A 20,878-nucleotide genomic window follows, 5' to 3' on the forward strand; every position below is an offset into this window, starting at 1 on the left:
TTATTTCACTGAGCATAATGTTTTCAAGGATCTTTCGTGTGCATGAGTATTTTTAAGCCAGTTTCCCAATTTGTGAGGATCTCTGTTTCAGTTTGCCAGGCTGCTATGACAAATACCACACAGTGGGTTTGTGTAAATAATGGGAATTTATTATCCCACAGTTTCAGAGGAAAGAAGGCTGCTTCCTCCCAGGGTTGGTAACATTCTGGCTGACCAGCAATCCCTGGAGCTCCCTGGCTTTCCATCACACGGCTACATTCTCTCCTTTCTCTTCCAGGCTCCACTGATTTTTGGCCCCTGGTTCCTCTCTGGCTTTCTCTTACTCCGGCTTCCGGTTTCTTTCTCTTTGTAAGGCCTGCAGTAACGCTTAATTACTTAGTGCTTAATGATTAAGACCCAACCTCATTCAGATGGGCTAAAACTTAACTCAAAATAGTATCTTCAAGAGATCCTGTTTACATTGGGTTCATGCCCACAAAAATGTGGATTAAAATTAAGAACACATCTAAACTGGGGTACATAATTCAATCTTCTACCATTGGTTTGGCTAAAACTCTTATACAATCTCAATTCAATTAACTAGGCACAGTTAAAATGCAGCATTTCCTATTTCACTGAAGAGAGGGAGCCACTGCCAATTTCTGCTCACCATGAGGTTCTAGAGCATTTCCCTCAGGATCAGGCGAGACAGAAGCCATTGCAAATGTTGACTGAGTTAGGGTACCATGGTCAATCCTTAGAGCAAACATGGGGGAAGCATGATATTTTTCCTTTCTAAGAAAAGTTTCAGTATAAATGGCCATGTTAATATATTCTGGCTGCACATTCTAAAAATGGATAATCATGCATCTACCCTCCCCCAAGCCTAGAGATCAGCAGTGTTCTCAAGGAAAGCACATGGGTGTTCAAATCAAAGTGATCCGATTTGTCTCCCACTTCAACTACCCAGTACCCGTGCAGCTCTGCACAGGATGTGGAACCTGCCGAAGCATCAGTTTCCTCCTCTGTGGGTTACATGAGCATCAGAGGCCTGCACGCAGGAGCCCCTGGCCTGGGGAGAGCCTTCGCTATTGGCAGCCATTCTAATTCAGCTTTGCAACCACCACCTGCATCTTCAACCCCCTTTGTCCTAGGAGTTCTCACCAATAGTCAAGTGAGAAGAAGTGACGTGTCACTTCCTGGGTGAGGAAACAGAGTGGGCACGACGAGGGTGGGACACACACATGCATGCATATCCATGTGTGCTCACACACATATACACATACCCTCTCTTCTATCTGTGCATCTAAAACCAAAAAGGAAATTAAATAAAAAGAGAAAAGAGCATAATGATAAATTTCAAAATGAAGTTAGCCAGACCCCTGAGTGGCATTTGAAGCTCCCAATGGTAATTGCCTGCTCCACATCCAACCACAATGGGAAAAAAATTAACTCTTGATTTATATCACTGAGCTTTCCAAATATATGTTCTGTCTATTTATAGAGCATAGAATAACCCGTTCTGACTAATATAAGTAGAGAACCACAGATTTCCAATCCACAAGCTACTCACCTCAAAAACTATGCCAACAATTCATATGACTGCACCAGGAGACAGGTGTTGTCATTGACATTTTTTTCCCGATGAGGAAACTGAGGCTCAGCTAGCTAGTGGAACTTCTCCAAGCTAGAAAGTGTCAAGGCCAGGATTTGGCCACATGTAAGCTGGTTCCAGGACCTGCACACCACACAGCTGCAATAAGGTTTGTGTAATGGATGACTGACAGAATTCCAGGCCCAAGATTTAGGTTTACTAATCACACATAACAATGCCCATTACTGTACTGCTGAAAGAAGCTTGATACTCTACAGAAGAAAGAGAAGTTAGTTGGTAACCAATAAATCATTTATGTCTTTTTGAATGTCAGCAACTTAAAGAAAAAGCTGGTGAGTTGATAGTGAACATGACAATATTAACAAATAAATGCACTTACTAAGTTGTAAAATAATTATACTACTTTTCAATTCAATGAAAGATGGAGATTATATATATATATATATATATATATATATATGCATGCACATATATAAATTCACTTACATCATTTTAAATTGGTGAAATCATTAAATTAAACGACTTCAGTACTTTGGGGACAAATTCTTCCCTTTATAGAGGACACAGCCTTGGGAGTTGGCCAGTGCATGCTCACTTCTCTTAATCGAAGTTTTGGACTTCAGTGTAGCTCCTGTCTGTGGAAACTCCAGGCCCTGTTCCAAGGCCTGCCCTTGGTGAATTACAAAGCAGGAGGGCTTTATCTTGAGCTAGAATTTCCATCCCCTTTTCTCTGAACCTGCATTCCCTCCTGAGTGGTAGGGTTGGAACACTGCCCTCACAGGGTGGTCTAGACGACCCACCCCACAGGGTGCGGGAGCCCAGCAGGGGGCCTGGGCTCCAAGAGGCCTAACGCATCTTTGCTCCATTCCTCCCAGCTCCCGCGCTCGTGTGAGGCCTCCTTGAACACAAGCAAGCCCATGGTTCACCTTCATCCTTAGGTTCCCTTTAGGGGGTGCAAGGGACTCAGGGTCCAGGTGAAAACCCCCTGAGAATTTCCAGCCAGGGAGCCATGGGCTGGCTTCTCATACTGAATCTGCGAGTCATTAGATTAGTGACCGTGCCCCTTTCCCAGAGTTGCTGTAGCAAAGAACCACGAACTGGTGCTCACAGCGACAGAAATGGATTGCCTCACTGTTCTGGAGGCCCAAAGTCACAAACCAAGGTGTCAGCCGGGCTGTGCGCCCCCAGTGGTTCTCGGGAAGGCTCCTTCCCTGCCTCTCCCAGCTTCTGGTGGCTCCCGGCCTTCCCTGGCTCGACGCTGCATCACCGTCTCTGCCTTCGTCGTCACATGGCCTTCTCCCTGGCTGCGTCCCTTTGGTCCCCCTCTCCCTCCTTCTACAAGGGCACCAGCCACCGGACGAGCCTCCACCCTGCTCCAGTGTGCCCACCTTCACCTGCCTACATCTGTAAGCTGGATGACACCTATTTCCACATACAGTCCCAGTCACAGGTACTGGGGGTCGGGACGACCATGTATCTTTTTGGAGACCACAATACAATCCACTACCGTGACCTTGGTGTCACACTTTGACCTCCTGAGCAGCCGTTTACTCACATCTATAATGGACAGGATTTACAAGAAAAGCTGACAGTTCCTTCCAAGTTTGATATTTCTTGTTACCAGGCCTGCACTCCACATCCTCCATGATTTGGTTGCCTTGGAACCCCACTCAAATATATTACTCTTATTGACACAATGCTTTCTCCCTTAAATGAATGTGGTTCTTAATGTTTTTAGCATTTTTTTTCCATTGTGAAATACATCCAACACACACACACAATGAGAGACAGAGAGGGGGAAAGAGCATAAATGTTCATTTAAAAACTAAGAAATGAAACTGATGCAATAATCTTGTCTAAGATAATAATACCCCAGGATATCTGTGAGGTGCTCTGTTCACCCTTTCCTGATCCTGCTCCTTGTACCATCCATGTATCACTTCCTCCGTAAAGTTATCTCATGTAAAATGATTTAAACCACACATATTCTTCCGAGACCTGATTTTTCCCCCTCAGCATGTTTGTGGGAGTCCAATGCAGCTGGCTTTAAATTCATTCATTTCTATGGCTGCGTAATATTCCACTGTAAGAGACTACACCAGAACCCATCTGTGGATTCTACTATTGAGGGGTATGTTGGCTGTTTCCTCTGTGTGTGCTATTTCCAAAAAATATGTTATGGGTAAATATATGTGGATGTGTCTCCTGGTACACGTGTGTCAGCTTTTTTCTGGGTTATATTTAGGAAGACAATTTCTGAGTTACAGGATGACTACATGTTCCAATTTCCTCAATAGTACCACATTATTTCCCAAAATGCTTCTATCATTTTGCATTCGCATCATCAAGAACACGAGTTCCCATGGCTACACAACTTCCCCACACCTGGGAAGGTTGGCCTTGGATTTTGCTAATCTGATGGGGAAAAGGCATCTCATTCTGAAATGGTTTCCACGTGCATGGTTTGAGTTTCCCACTAATGTGCAGATCTTTACCTTTGCTTCTAGGCCATTTATGTTTCCTTTTCTCCCAAATGCTTGTCATGTTGCTGATTTTTATTATTGGATTATTATTTTATAACATTGTAGGAGTTCTCAATATATACATGGTACTTTTTAGGTTTCATGTGTTCAAATATCTTCTCGCCACTTGTGCTTATTTTTCCACATGTTCATGGCGTCTTTTTGATGAATAGTACTCCTTTGTGTTAATGGAGGAGTTTATCCTTTTTTTCTTTTCCTTTTTTTCCTTTTCTCCCCTATGGTGTTCATTAGGAACACTTCTCCATCCTGAAGCCATTAAGACGACTATCTAGATTATCTAGATTATTTTTTAATTGGTAAGGCTTTGCTTTTTACCTTTCTGTTTTCTGTCTAATTACCCAGCACCATTAATTATCAAGGCCATCCTCTCCCCCAAGAAGCAACAATGCCAACTCTCTTATAAACAGGGTTTTCACATATGGACAGGCCCTGGGCCCTCTCGTTTGCTTCATTGGCATACTTTTTGCCTCTTACCAACAGTATCACACTGTTTCCATTTCTACCATTTTACACTGAACCTTGCTATTTAGTAAGGAAACACTACACATTTTGTCCTTCTTTGGGAGTATATCAGTTATTTTTGATCATTTTCTCTTCCTTTACATTTTAGAGTAGGCTTTGTGACATTTAATGATAACACCATTTAGGTTTTGTTAGTTGGATTTGCATTGAATCTACAGAGCAATATGTGGAAAACTGACATATTTATGAAAATGGCTAAATGTTTATTTAGGTCTTCTTCAATACAATACAATTTTATAATTTTCTATTTAAATGACTTCCAAATAATCTGTTGGACTTAGGTACCAATCATATTTTTGTGCTGCTTTTTAAATCCAATTTCTTTGATAATCACATCCTCCAACTGTTGTTAGTATGTAGAAATGTAATTGACTGCATGCTGTAATCTCTTACTAATTCTAATCCATTTCCTATAGATTCTTCTGTTTCCTTAAGTAGATAGTTATTATCTGTGAATAATGATCATTGTGATTCCTTTCAATACTTCCTACAAATTATTTCTTTCTCATGTCATATTTCCCCAGCTCTCTTGCACAAATAGAATGGAGTCAGTGATAGTAAGCATTTCTGCCTTGATCTTGCTTTTTTAATAAATCAGAATTGGGTACAATATCACCATTACTTCATTTGTGGATATTCATCAATTATCAGTTTAAGGAAGTTTCCTTTAATTCTTATATTCATAATTTTTATAATAAATTGTTGCTGTAATTTTATCAAATGCTCTTTTCTACGTCAATTAAGACGACCAGGTGATTTTTCTCCTCACTTCTGTTAATGCAGTATATTATACTAATGTGTTCCACAGCACTGACGCAAATCTGCCTTCCTGGAAAAAAACCCAATCGGTCGCAATGTACCATCTTTTTTCATTCCCTGTCCTATTCAGACTGCCAATGTTTTATTTAAAATTGCTTCATTATGTTTATGAGTGACATTTGAATGTAATTTTCCTTTACTCTACCAATCTCGTTTGGTTGTCAAATCAAGGTTGTAGTAACCTCTTAAAATAAGTTGTGCAGTCTGCTGTCTTTTTCACTTCTTTGGACTATTTTGGCATTTTCTGTTTCTTGAATGTTTAACTCACCTGTAAAATCCCTGGGGGTCTGACGATGTCTTTGTGGAAAGAATTCTAATTGTTGATTCGGTTGCCAGATGGAGGCATAGAGTTATTGAGGGGTCCCTGCGATGGAAGGGGAATGTTTACCAGGATTGAAACAACTTGAGCCTGTTTATAAACTGAGAGGAAAGAACCAGAAAGGATGAGACTGCAGATAGAGGAGAGAAAGAGAAGCAAGTTGGAGGGGGTCCCAATGCCCAGCGGGGTCCCAGAACAGTGGGGCCAGCTCTGTTCTAGTCGGACAGGATGGGGATGGAGGAGGATGGGGTGTAAAGTGGTAGGGGGCTGGAGCAACAGAAAGTCATGCCCGATGGGCTTAGACTTGCCTGTCTAGGGAGGAGGAGTCAGAACTCGGTCATGGACTGGTGGAGAAGGAGAGAGCAGGGGTCCTGAACAGGGCACCATATGAAGTGGGGTAAGGGCTTGGTCCCCAGAGGAGCTTCATCAGGACTGGGGTGGAGGGAGTCCAGGGGGCCGGGAATTAAGGGCAATCTCAAGAAGTTGTTTCAAGGGCTGAACCACTATAGACAGGAGATCCTGAGGTCACTGGGGATGGGAGCTGCAGTAAGAGAGCAGGAGGGGAAGGGGGAGCTGGAGACAGTCAGCAGCAGAGGTCTGAACTTAGGCTCATCAAAGTGGAGTGTTCCAGTTTGGGATCAGGATTAGAGTGAAGGACAGATCCCAAGTGACATCACGGGGGAGGAAATGGGAAGAGACTCCATGGGGAAATAGCTGGAGCCAGGGCTGTAAGGAACCTACAGCACCGACAGTCTCCATTTATTTTCTCCTTACCATCAGCCCTGAGGAATGGTGAGGATTTTCCACCATTATCTAATGTAAGCCACACAACAGGACAATAAGAGGCAGAGTGCCATGCCCAGCTAGGACATTCCTGAGACAGGATTTGAATCTCATTCTTTCCCACTCTAATGTCCTTGCAGCTGACCAGTATTCCACATAGCTGGAGAGGCTGAGAAGTTGGGTGACAGTGAGATCCTCAGAGGAATAGCAGGACTTTGGGTGGAGGAAAAAGCCTCAGAGCCAGCAAATGCTAGAGTGAAGAGAGAGGGAAGATGGGAGAAACAATTGTCACAGCTTCCAGGAGCCCCTGCTGAATGGTTGAGGGACAAGGACCTAGAGTTCCATGGAGAGCTGGAGTGTGGAGGCTGGAGAGAGAGCTGCATGCACTCGAAATGGCTGCAGGAGAGAAGGAGCCTCTCAGGGAGGTTTGGTTGCTGTCCTCACAGTGGACATCTCATCACCCAAGAGCAAGTCAAGCCCCTGGATAGACACTCATCACATAGGCCAAAAAACAGTCATAATGCAACATGGTATATGCAATAAAGCACCAAGCAAGCTTCCAGGGGATGCTGGGGAGTGGGGGGAGCTCTGCATAGAGAAGTCATGGAAGCCTTCCTGGAGGAGGCATGTGGACATGGATTCGAAGCATGAATGTTTACCAGGGAAGCGAAACCTCCTGGGATTCCAGTTGGAGGAAACCTAGAGGCATCAAGCAGTGTGGACTATTTTGGAGGCTGAGAGTAATTAATGCCTGGAACATTGGGGGCATTTTTGAGAAGGCAGGTACTGGGGCCTTGTGGGTGTGGGGACTAATGGGAAGGGAATGTCCAGGCAACCTCAAAATGAAAAGAACCATAAAGGAAACATGCACAGAGTCATGGGAGCTTGGAGGAGGTATCCCTAACCTTTCCTGCAAGGCTTCAGAGAGGAGGAGATGTTTGCACAGAATCTGAAAAGATGTTAGACGAGTGGGCAGCCACCAGGCAAGCAAGAAGAGGTGAAGAAAACATTCTCAGTAGAGAGGATGGCAGAGCCCTGAAATGTGACCGGGGAAGGAAATCTCCAGTTCCCATAAGTGCTATTAAGGGGTAGAACCACACTGCTGGTGGCCCGACCTAGGTGTGCCCAGGCAACGGCGAGCGGATCCTCATGTCTATTTCCTTCTTAAGGAAGTCGATCCTGCATGAGATCGCGTCCCTGCGGTGCTGAGGATGGGGACCCAGGTCCCGTGCTTTCTCACAGGGTCTAATTGGACAAATTAGAGCCAAATTAGGGCAGCTCCTTTGCAAGCAGGTGTTCCTTGCACCCTGGACCCTGGGCAAGGCATGGTGCATCTGTGGCCTATGAAAGCAGTCTCATCTTGCACATACAAAGCTTGAGGGTGATTGAGCCTATCCCCTACCCCACCTCCTCCCAAAGTAACATCCCCCTTCTCTAGATGCCATCTCTAATCCACTTACTAGTTCCCAATATTGCCAAGAGAACTGAAGGGGACATTTCACCTTTAGCATCTTTTTTGATCTCCATGGCCACCATGTGAGTTAGATATTATTATCCTCATATACACACAAAAAAACTTAAGCACAGAGAGATGAAGAGATTTGGCCATGTACAAACATTCCTCGCACTAGTGTTGCTTTTATTAAAAAAGAAATTATTTACCATATGCCTTTGTAGCCACCTTGATGTTGTTCTTCCCCAAACCATCTGGAAAGACAAGTCCTGTTATCGCCGTTGGCAGAGGAGCCTCTATCCATGCAGAGCCACATAGCTAGGAAAGTGATCTTAGCATAAGGCTCACAGTCCTCCTTCCAGAACCAGAGGGCCAAGGGGGCCTCCAGGCTCGAAGGCCACGTTAGACCACGTTGAACGCCATCACTCCCAGGAATGCCATAGCTTCAATTCCGGGATCCCGGAGGACTTGGCTGAGTCTGGCACTCACGGGGCTCCCTGAGGACTAAACCACCCTGTCCTTTAAATGAAGACTCAGGGACCCCCAGATCGCCATGCAGAGGGCTGGACACAGGTCGGCGGGGTAAAGTCTTCACGGCAGACCTCCTCCTCAGGAGGAAGGGGGCTCTCCAGGGGGTCAGGGGCAGGCAGGGGCTTCCATCTGCTGACTCAGAGACACCAGGGGGAGGGGAAGGGACACTTCCACACGGAGCTGTTTAGCTCGGACACAGGTCTGTGACAAGAACGTGGAAAGGAAAGGAAGCTGAGCTTTTAGGAGCATTTTGTTGCCTTTGCTGTTCATTTTCTTCTCTCACTGAACTCGCGTCATCGTGTCAAGCTGTTAAGCAGGGTCTACTGGTTAGGAGTGTAGTTAGGAGTCTGGCTGCTTAGATGTGAATTCTGGACCTGCCAGTGACTAACTGGTGAACTGGGGCTAGGAAGTTCACACCTCTGGGCCTAAGTGTCCTCATTTGCAAAATTGAAATAACAGTGATAATAGAGCCTGCCTAGTAAGGCTGTGGTGAGAATTAAATATTGCATATTGAGCAAGCACTAACTATACACATGTCCTTGATTTTATCAGTAATATTAAATGATAGGAGACAGACAGGGATAAGTGAAATAATTGGCCTAAGAAAATGCAGCTTAAATGCCAAGCTGGGCCTCTCAGGTTCTATAACCCATGTTCTTTCTGCCACAGAAGAAGATACTTCAAGGGACCCATAGCTGAACTAACCCCTGGAAAGGGCATTCTCACACTCTTGTTGCCCTTCATTCAACGCAAGTTGACCTGAACGCCTCCTCTGTGTGGGACCCCAGAGGGACGGACGCCTGTCCCCAGGCCAGTAGGGACATCAAACACCTGGAGAAGCAATGAGGGAGCCAAGCGGAGGGGAGAGGGGGAAACTGTAAGGGGGTCCAAGGAGGCACCTTCGGATTCCACCTGGGGCCTCAGCCTTGGCCCTCGGGAACCAGGGAAGTTTCTCGCAGAAGGACACAAACACTGAAGGCTCCGGAGAGCGCGGACAATGACATGAGATTGGGAAAAGAGAGGAAATCCATAGCAACAAGGGCCCCTGTTAAATTGCCCGGGCTTAAGCTCATGCAGCTTCTAACCAGCTGTGTGATGGTGACGAGAACCTTAACTTCTCTAGGCCTCAGTTTCCTCATCTTTACATAGTCCTGGTGATAGTCCCACCCTATAGGGTTGTTGTGGCAATTAAATACAGGACAACATTTCAAATGCTTGCACATAGTCCCACAGCATATGTATTCTATAACTGTTACTTATAATAATTACTATTATCACTATTTTTATTTAAACAGATGTGAAAACTGGGGCCCAGGGAAGTTGAGAGAACTGCCAAATTCACACAGCGGAATTGTGACCCAGCCAGAAGGAGAACTTAGGTCTCAGGTCCTGTGCTGAGCCACTATTCTGTGTTTTGCAACTCACCCTTCTTCTTCTCCTTATGAGGATGAATTGGAGTAATATGGCATAGAGCGGATGCTCAACAATATTAACTATTGTTATCACCTCACCGTTATTAGTGTGCCTTATCTCTAGAGACGATGGAATGCCCATTTGGAAAAGGTGCAATACCTTATCTATAAGGCAAAGAGCCAAGGTAGAGTAGCATGCCTCTGGTTCAGTCCTTAGCAGAGAAGCTCAACATGAGGAACTTGAGTTTTTTGTCAAGGTCAAAAGCATCTGTGGTTCCCACACAGGTCCAAGACTTTGTTACACCAGGCAGGCCTGGGAACAAGAAGATGGCATAAAATACGTGTCCAAGTCCTTTCCCACCCTGGCAACCTGCAACACAATGCCAGGCTCCTGCAACCCTGCCCAGCCCGTGTTCTGTGGCACCACCCAGCCCAACAGCAGAGCAGCAGAGCCAAGGCCTCAGAAGACAACACACAGCTCTGCCAGGGGAGGGAGAGGGACTGGAACGATGGATGGAGAGAAACTTGGCAGGCTGACTTGTGTGAGTGTGTGTGGGTGTGTGTTTCAACCTAAAGAACACAGGAGAAAGCACCCCATGTGTGCAAGTACTTATTCATGCATCCACCAGGGGGTCCGCTGGCAGCTGTGTTGTGCTCAGCTCTGAGAACCTAGAGGAGACCAGTGTCCAGGGAGCGGTACCAAGTTATGAACAGAGGGTCTGCAAGGATGGGCATCACAGAAAAAGGCATGCAGAAGGCAGGGAGGCCTCCAGGAGGGTGGCTGATTCTACCCAGGCCCACCCAAGAGGTTTTCAGAAGAGGGGACAGCTGTTAATTCACTGTGTAACCCTTGACAAGTCACGGAGCCCATCGTCCTTTCACAGGCAAGGCTCAGAATCACGGGAGCTTAACAGGCACTTTCTAGACAGTGAATTGCATGACAAATGCTAATTATCACTAGGAAAGAGACTGCTTGTTAAAGTTCAAACTGCTTAGCATGACAGCCAAGGTAGCTAAAGAGCAGACTCATGGCATGCCAGCTCTGCAACGCATCCGTGTGTTGACTCAGACAGGGAGGGCAACACGCCATTGCTGCAGCCACCTGCACCCTGCCATGCCTCCATGACTTCGCCCAGGCTGCTCCCTTATGTCTTGGGGCTTAGAAAATGCCTCCTATGCATCAGAACTGGAATCCCAGGTCATCCTTCCCTCCCCGCCACACTCACTGTCAGCTCTTCTCCCCTGGATAGATGCCCTGATCTCCAGATAAGCCAGGAAAGACCAGATTCATTAAACAACCCTTAGCCACCTCCTCAAGCTGCTTCCTGTTTCTGATTAGCCGGAGCTTGTGAAAGAGCATTAGCTGAGGCCTTCTTTTCTGCACTCTCCCGGCAGATCCTCAATAAGCAAGGAACAGAGTACAGTGAACTCGGGGTATCCTCTTCCCTGCCACGCAAAGCTGTCCTTTCCTGCAGGTTTTGAATTCTTGCAGGTTTCCTGCAAGGGAAAGTGTTTTAATGTCCAATTGATAGAGGAGTATGGTTGAATAAAATAAAATGTTACATGCTCTTAGGCAGCTATTAGAGTCATGTTTTAAAAGTATTTAACAATAAAGGAAAATATTCCAGCAAATGGAAAGATAGGTTTTGTAAAATAGTGTTATGGTATGATCATATTTTTGTAAAAACAACTAGATAGGAAAAAAAGCACCTTGAAAATGTACAAAACCAAGTGTGCAAAACCAAACTCTGGGACTGGGAGCACCGTTGGTTTCAATTCTCTCCACTGTGATTTTCCACGTTTTTCTAAACACCATTTAAGAAATCATTGTTTATGTCATCAGACAAAAACGAAAGTTATTTAAATTTTTAAAGAAAACCTTGATTCAAAGGACCCAAACTTTCAGATTCTATACTTTCGTGTGTCCTAACAGGCATTCATTCAACCATCCATCCGTCCTTCCATCCGTCCATCCATCCAACTGCCGTCCATCCATCCTACAGCAAAGAATTTGTCTCATATGTTGACCCTGCCCCTGGGGACCCCTGGGGTGTCATGAAGCCAGAAGGGAAGGTGTAGGCCTGCAGATGCAGAGCAGGGAACCATCGAGGTGGTGGAGAGGCCCTTCCTTCAGTGCGCTCTGCCTTACACCAAGACCTGGTGCATTGCACAAAATAAACAAGGGGCGTCTGCTCCCTTCCAGCGTGACTGGCGGCAGCAGCCAAGAGTGAGCCGGGATGGACAGGGTGTGGAACCAGTGGGCCAGAGACACGCTGGGCGAGGTCCAAGGTGATTTCTGACTCAGGCTCAGGGCTGAGATTTGGAAAACAGTGGAAGTCAACAGAAAGGTTGCTAGCTGAAAGTCACAGAAGGGGGTGTGCCTGTGACAGTAACAACTAGTCCTCTCGTCAGCACAGGGAAGGAAAGGAAACCCAGAAAGAGGCTGTGCCTCGGGATGCTCGGAGGCCTGGTCCTGATGAGAACATACCTCTCCACCTCTCTCCCCTAGACCCCCGACACTGCCCATGCTGCTCACTGGCCTTGTGAACTCAAGGGACAGCTCAATCCCTGTCCATTAAACATCTGTAAGTGGAAACAACAACCTCAGCATGCTCTGTCTTTGAGAATTCTTTCAAGCAACAAAAGGATGCAGGAACCCCTTCAAAGCCTCTGTGACCTGTGATTATCATTATCCATGCAAGTGCCATGCCTTCCCACCGCATTCTGCAGAAACCAAACCATCCCACAAATAGCACTTTTCACATAAATGCATCTCTGGAAGCCATAAAGGCTCCAATTATGATTTTGATGTCTAAAAGAAAATGCATACTATCTCTTCTGATGTAAAGGTAATTTACTAACTTCCTACATAAAGGATCTTTTTCATTTAAATGGAGAAGAAATCTTAATAATAGGTGATTGCTTTATGAATATGAAAATTATATATTTGTTGTATAATCAAGCATTTGACACATCGTTACTTCTCCCATGGAGTGTGTGGGACAGATTTGAAACCACGCGACTGATTGTTCCAATGCCTCTTTTAGGAAACAAGAGGCCAGCTACTTAGCTGAGGCTGTAAGGAGATAACCGATTCAAATTCTGTTGTTTAATAAGCACCTGCTATTTGCAAGGAAAGACTCTTGCAGAGTGTAGTTTTCAGGGAGATACACCCTCACCATCACCGTGAAATTCAAAATTCATAGAACTGAACAAAATTCATGCAATCTAGACTAAAATCCTTAGGGGAAAAGGCTGTTCCCCTAAGGACGTTCCCGATAGAGGTGGGGAGCTGTGTTGTCCAGATATAGAAAAAGGGAAAAAAAAACGTTTTAAGGACAGCTGTGGGCAAGCACTTTAAACAAATCCTCTCATTCAATTCTCAGCACAATACTACTGGGTAGATATTATTAGCTCCATTTTGCATATGAAAAAACGAAGCCACAGCAAGATGAGCTCCCCCTCGGTGGAAGCCCAGTGTGGCCTACTGCCTTTCCCCAGGACCCACAGATGAATTCTCTGCTCGGGACCAGATGTGCTGGCCTGGCTCCTGGGACAGGCTGAGGCTGGGAGCTGATTCCCTTCCCGGGGCATCTCAGAGAGTGGTTTGTCCTGTGCACATACAATCATTCCCAGGCTCAGTATGCAAGTTTGATGGCACCTGGCCCACCCCTGCTGCTATATCTGTTTCTGGCCAGGAGGGAGTGGTGTCCTTCGTTTCGTGGCACAAAAAGGGTGCACATATGCCATCTCCCTGTATTGGCTGCGGATCAAGACCTGCTGGCCATGGGGAACCGATGCCCGCTAGTGAAGCTGCCTTGCTTTGCCTCTTCTCCGTGTGAGTAAATGTTGTTGCGTCCAGTGCCCATGGGAGTCATGCTTTGCTGGGGACCTGGACACTTGCAAACCACGGAGTGGTTCGGGAGCCTCCGACTGCTGTTCCTGGTGGCAGACATTGTTATGTTCTTGCTACCCCCCATGCAGTGAGACCCCCGCCTGGAGATGGTAATAAGGGTCTCTCTTTCTGATCAGTAGTTTGGCGCAGCGAGAGGATGTCGACGCCTTTTATAAGCGCACGTTATAGGTTCAAGAAGAGAGTCGGCTGAATTCAATGCCTGCTCATGGCTGGGGACCATGCTGCCTTTCCCGTACGTTCCAAAAAAGAAATGCCCACAAAGTTCCAAGTACGAGCAGCCTCGGGGTGACAGGGCATCTGTAAAGGCATGCTGGAGCAGGAGGTATTGGTAACGGACCAAAGCACAGGGTAGGGTTTGGGCTGAAAGCAATGGGATGGAGGACATTCCCGATAGAGGTGGGGAGCTGTGTTGTCCAGGTGAGCCGATAAGGACATATCTATGCCTGAAATGTGGATTGGAAACAGATGATGGAGGGCTTGGACACTGCACTCTGTTTGGCAGAGAGCAGTGAACCCTTGAGGGGTCCAAAGTGAGAGAGGTCCTAAGCTCTGTCTTTGAGGGAGAAGGAATTTTGTAGGGATACTTAGCAGTGGCTAAGGGGCAGATTTCAGTTGTCTCAGGAGTCATTTCCACAGGACTCAGCTGGACTTGGGATTGGCAGCTGAAGGAAATGAAGATGCCAAAGGATCTCTAAGGATGGGCATCTGGGGGACCCCACAGAAAACATCAGATCCAACCTTCTAACCAGAGTGGGCTTGCCATGTATAGCAAATAAAATAAGGATGTTCAGATCAAATTTGAATTTTAGGTAGAGAATCAGTAATATTTTTGGTGTAAGAAGGCCCCAAATAATGCATAGGAGATATACTAAAAAATTATCTGAGATTCGAATTTAACTGGGTACACTGTGCTTTATCTGGTGACCCTACACTAGAGGGGCACAAAACTATGTCTCCCAGGCTGTTTCCCAACAGAACAGAGCCAGGAGCCCTGTCTACCAGCCCACCCCTCCTGCAGCTGACTTTACCTGCATCTGGGGCTGTAGATGGACCATGCAGATGGGGAACAGGGCACCTTGCAGCCAGTTTGCACAATCAATTAGGGCTCGACCCAGAATCCTAATGTCCACCATGGATGCACATGGAACACCAAGGAGAGGGAGGATCAACGACAAGCTGGATTTGAGAAATGGATCATACATGCCATGTAATCACCTGAATTGTATTCATGGAATAAAATAAACACAAAGACCCAGGAAAGGGAAAATTAATTTCCTTGTATCTCTTTCACTTATCCTCCCTTCCTCCCATACAACAAATATTTATTGACTTCCTAGGATGTGCCGGGCATTTTGCACTGTGGTTATAAAGATGGATGAGCTATGGTCCTCAAAAGGCAGGCTTGTGTCACAGGTTTCAAAGGCTGGTTTTGCCACTTACAAGCTTTCTGATCTTCCTTTCCTATCTTACCTGTAAAATGGGATAATAGTGTCATCCATGCAAAGCTGTTTTAAGGATTAACCTAAACGAAGGAATTGTAAAATAATACTCACCAAAATCCAACTTCCCACCTCTAACCCCATTCTCACTTTCTGCTGGGAAAGATCGATCATCTTATAGCCCCAAAAGAGTGGGCAAATGATACACCATTAGAGAACCCAGAGGAAGGAGCAAGTTCTTAACACAAGAGGGGTATTTGGCTATGCCTCAAAGAAGGAATGAGTCTGTACAGTGTGCTAGATGAAGTTATTATTTTTAGAGAAGTTGTGGTTTTACAGCATAATCATGCATAAAATACAGGATTCCCATATACCATCCTATTATAATACTTCCGTTTGTGTGATTGGGGTGGTACATCTGTTACAATTGTTGGAAGCACATTTTCATAATTGTACTATTAAGTATTAAATTAGGGTTCACTGTGTTGTGCAGTTCCAAGAATTTTTTTCTTAATTTTTATTCTAGTAACATATATATGACCTGACATTTCTCCTTTAACCATAGTCAGATATGTATTTCAGTGCTGTTAGTTATGTTCACAATGTTGAGCTACCATCACCACCATCCATTACCAAACAGCCATCATCCCAAATAGGAGCTCTGTGCATTTTAAGCTTTAATTCCCTGCTCGTTATACAAATAAAATCTGTTCAGAGTTCCTCCCCATGGAAAGCCCACCCACTCCCATCCTTAATAATCCCACTCAGTCCTTGGTGTTTGGTTTGGACTCATCCTTTTCCCCAAGGTTACATGTGATCTACATCATGCCAATCAGAGTCGTCCCTGGATCTGCTGCAGAGCAATCAGCAAAGGCTCTTGTTCCTTCTGGAACCAGTCTGCAGCCATGCAGAGAAATCATATCTGAGAGAAGAAAGTTCTAGTGATCTAATTCAAACCCCTGAATTAAACGAGGTCTGAAGCCAAATCCATCTCCTGGACTCCTCTTTTGCTTAAGCCATTTTAGTTTGGGGTTGGCCATCAGTAATCCAACAGGTCCATGCTAGATGACACCTGCTGTCCACTGCTCAACCACCCAGTGAAGTCTGTACTACCCAATGCATAAAAGATACAGTTTAGAGAAAAGCAGTAATCTATCCCCATTGAAAATTAAGTGTTCCTTGCATCAAGAAATTATTAACTGACAACTGGGATCTGCATCTCAAATATTTACAAGGTGAGTCATTTCATTTGAGTTTGGTTTTGAAGGCAGTACCTTCTTCAGATATTGGACAATAATAAATAAATAACTATGATTGTTACTTAAAATACAAATTAAGTTCCATTCATTTATTCTAAGAAGTAGTTCCATTCCTGGAGGTAGTTGATGAGTTCCAGACTGGGGCAATAACATAAAGGTGTCTTCTTCTTGCTTGAGCATGTATTTGGAGATTCAAACAGAGCTCACAATTGATTGCAGTTCAGGACAAACTGTATCTTCTCCTTATATTCTTAAAATATTTCTGAGCTAGCTTCAGCAAGAGTTTTTTTTTTTTTTTTTTTTTTTTTAATTCTAGCACATGTAAAGTATTTGTAGTTCAATTTCCATATATTATGGTATTTTTAGGAAATTCAACTTATATAAGTATTTTTAAAATCTCTTTAAACCAGTCAGAACAGAGCACCTTTAATTTAAGAGACTTTTTAATCTAATTTGTTAATATCACCTGGATGTAAGAAAACATTACCACCCCCTCAATGAGAGGCAAAGGCCTTTCTGAATTATAAATATATAAACTAAACATACGGACACAGAGAGCTTTGGGCTTCAATTTTAGCTACAGGTTTAAAGTCCCAACAGACACAGAAACAAAAAAGCACATGGTTCCAGATAGCAAAGAGCAGTTCTCCTTCCTTGTGGGAAAAAATTCTTGATCTGATTTGAGCCCAAATAAAGAAATAGACAACACAAAAAGACTAAAAACCAGATTCTCTGTCATCTCTCACCCAACAGAGAATAGCTCTCTATAAACCATTAATCCATTTATAGAAATCATCAAGTGGCCAGACACTAAAATCAAATTCCCAACCACTGCTGCCACCAAAAGGGAATAACTTATCGGCTATCGATGAACCCTAAACACACAAAACACATAATTAGTACAGCAGAAAATAAAATAATGCAACAAAGTGTCAGCAAAGCAGTACTACTTCTTGGGATTCAGCTCTGTGAGCCAAAAGCAGACCACGTGGGCTGCAACCCCCCAGGAGGGCCCTTCTCTGGCAACACAGTTCACCTGGCTCTGGTGGATGAGTCATTTCAGGGGTGACTTCCCAAACTGTGAATGGATATTAAAAAAAAAAAAAAAAGGTGAATTCATGACTCTTATACAAAAATAATGTGAAAATGTGCTGAAGATCGTATTTAAATCATTAATAATGAGCAAACCAGTAATATGTTACCACTGGTTCTGTCAGTTATTTTAACATTAGAATATTCTCAGAAGGTTTGTTGAAACACAGCATTCCACGGAGGAAGTAAGTTTATGGCTATCTCATTTTATGGTGCAAGTGATTCAAAAGGTAAAGTCAAAGAGTACAAATGTGCATATGTCTATGTGGGGGTGAGGGGAGTGGATGTGTGTGAATTTGTGTGCAGCAGACATCAAGGCTAAAGACTAGAGATGGCACCTTATCTTAATAGTTTTAGCAATTTACACTACAAATGTAAATTAAGCAATTTCATAAGAGTCTGACATTAAAGTGCTAAATTCCTTGAGGTCATGTCAAGCAGGAACACCAGAAATAATCCACTTGTGCAATAAAATGTTTACTCTTGGCTATATTCTCAATAAATCTCTGCAGTGTTTTGCTTTGTTTTAAAAAGACTTGAAATTGCTTTTAGTAATTAGACTTAAAATTGATTCAAATTAAATGCATAAAAGAGAAGATAAGATAACATGCCAATATATGCACGCAATATATTGAATTGCACTTCTTGGACATTTGTGGTAAGCCAGCTCTTTAGCAGACACTCTTTGGAAAGAGAATAGGGACAGTGAAATAAGATGGGCTCGAGTCAGGCATCAGTGGATGGGAAACACCTGTATAACACATGCTACCTGCTTTGTAACTTTTGTGACCTGGAACACCATTCTTTGCTTCTCTAAGTCTCAGTTTCCTCCACTATAAACGAGGTGGCGTTTGGAAGTTGAAATGCTATTGCATTTGTCTGTGTCTGATTTTCTTCAAAGCCAGCAAGGGAGACAGTCTCCTTGCAAGGTAGGAAGGCAGGACCATCTTCTGTAATGCAACTGCATGTGCATAATCAACATACATCCCATCACTTTTGCTGCGTGCACTTGCTTGGATGAAAGTCACAGGTCCTCCCCAGGGGAGGAGATCACACGAAGGCATGAATATCAGAAGCAGGGATCTGGGACCCCACTGGAGTCTGACTGCCTGACACCTCTAATCTTAAAAGTCTTTATTTGGGCTTCTTTTTCCCTGAATTATCTGACTCTAATATGTTAAGCCTCCTGAAAGCATTTTCCATTTCCTTTTTGACCTCTGAGCTTCTGTCCCCAGGGATCAGGGACCCAACCCCACCCCTCTCTGTGGGCTGAGAGCCCCTCCTGACCCCTGTGGACCACTGTCCCCATCTCTGGGCAGAAATACCTGAAGCTTCTGCCTTCCATCAACAGCAAACTGCAAACTACAATTACCGAGCACCTGCACTGTCTCAGGCTCTGCAGCGGATGCTTCCACATATATTTTCTCTAAACTCACAACATCTGAGTTATTTAAAATTCATTTTATAAACGAGGCACTGGAGATGCAGAGTAATTAATTGTATTTCCCAAAAGAATATAACTAGGCAATGGCGGAACTTGGATTTGAATTTAAATTTCTCTATTCTTTCCACTACGCCGCACCATCTTTTTAATGCACATCTACCTGTGTTTCTAAGGCTTCAAACTATGACACGAAGTGGTCTCCTTCCTCCCCTAAGTATAGGGCTGATATTCATTGCCAGCACTGAAAGTCTTACTTCTTCTTCTCTCCTTCCCTACTGTTTTTCATTTATAATTAAAAACTTCGGCTGGCCTTTGCTTCATTTCCCTTACTCTCACTCAAGTTTCCTTTTCCAAAGTACCCAATAAAATAACAATGCTTGGAACCAGTACAACAGGCTCCCAAATATGGTTACATGTCTTATATTTCACAGTTATTGTTCAATTATTTACATGCCTGATTAGAACCTACCTTATCCAAGAGTTGAATTATCCAAATATTCAATGGTTTACTTTGTCCCAAAGGACTTTAAACCTGCGTGCAGCTGCCAACCAGTGAAGGACCTGGGATCTGGTCATTCCTTAACTATTTCTTGCTAGGACAGAATATGGCAGGTGAAGATTGCACCTATGCCACTCAGCAGACAAACTCTGTCCCCAGTTGCTGGAGGGCACTGTCTGGACCATCTTAGTGCCCCGAGCTGGCCAAAACACTGATTCTTTGCCGTTGATATTCCCCAAAGTAGAGCACTGTGGCAGGGGGACTCTGAAAACCTCTAGTCTCAGTCATACATGTTCACAAGCAGCTCTTGTATTAGTTAGTTTTTGCTGTGTAACAACACATCCCAAAACTCCGTGGCTTAAAGCAATGCCATTTTTAGCTTATGAGTCTGTGGATTGGGAGGCTGGCCTCAACCAAGTGGTTCTTCTTCTGGTCTCGTCTAAGAAGGTCACTCCTACGTCTGTGGTCAGCTACAGAGCTGCTCTGTGTCTGGGATCTGGGAGAATCAGCTGGAGCAATAGGGAAGTTAGGGGTGGTGGGGGACACTGGGCCACATGTCTCTCATTCATAAGCAGAAGAGAGCTTGAGCTTGCTCACTTCACAGTAGGACTTTTTTTTACTTTAAAAAGCAATCAGAGTGGGCTGTTGGGGCTGATGGACTTTCCATCCTAGAGTCATGGCCCAGTTTGTCTGATTCCTTGTGGAGAAGTCACCGGCACTGGTCAATGCTGCTGTGACTTACTCGAAGCCTCGACTGGCCACACTTTGACATTACACCAAAGTTGAGCTGGTTCCTCCAACCCCTGCTGAGATCCCTACAGCTATTCAGAGCCTAAAAAAAAATAGTCAGTAGTGCTCAAACTGGTAGCTTCAGACAGCTCGCAGTTAAGGAAGCTCTGCTGAATGGTGTGGTGGCCACTGAGGTGTGGATGTGGTTTTATATCGGAGAGATCATAAGCAAGCGTGGCATCACTGGCTATGATGTTTGAAGACAAATCTTTACCATCTGATTCTATTTGGTTTATTATTTGAGTGTTCTTGGACCATGTGTGATCAGGCTGCTATCTGAATGAATTAGATAATGTGTGGGGAAGAAAAGCAATCATTTATGGTGAAAAAATCACAATGTGAAATATATACCCATGTGCAGGTGATTTTCATGCTTCTGCTTATTTCACATTTGCTACCGTCCCTTTGGCCAAAGCAAAGCACATGGCCAAGTTTGGGTTCAGTGTAGGAGGGCACTCCAAGGG

At 44.4% G+C, this 20,878-nt stretch overlaps 1 pseudogene; it reads left to right on the forward strand.

Annotated features, from left to right (window-relative positions):
* The first annotated feature begins 20,301 nt into the window (after nucleotides 1-20,301).
* On the forward strand, nucleotides 20,302-20,614 carry LOC119509623 (annotated as a pseudogene).
* The last annotated feature ends 264 nt before the right edge of the window (nucleotides 20,615-20,878 follow it).

The sequence above is a fragment of the Choloepus didactylus genome, chromosome 14 (assembly GCF_015220235.1).
Source record: "Choloepus didactylus isolate mChoDid1 chromosome 14, mChoDid1.pri, whole genome shotgun sequence".
Taxonomy (NCBI): domain Eukaryota; kingdom Metazoa; phylum Chordata; class Mammalia; order Pilosa; family Megalonychidae; genus Choloepus; species Choloepus didactylus.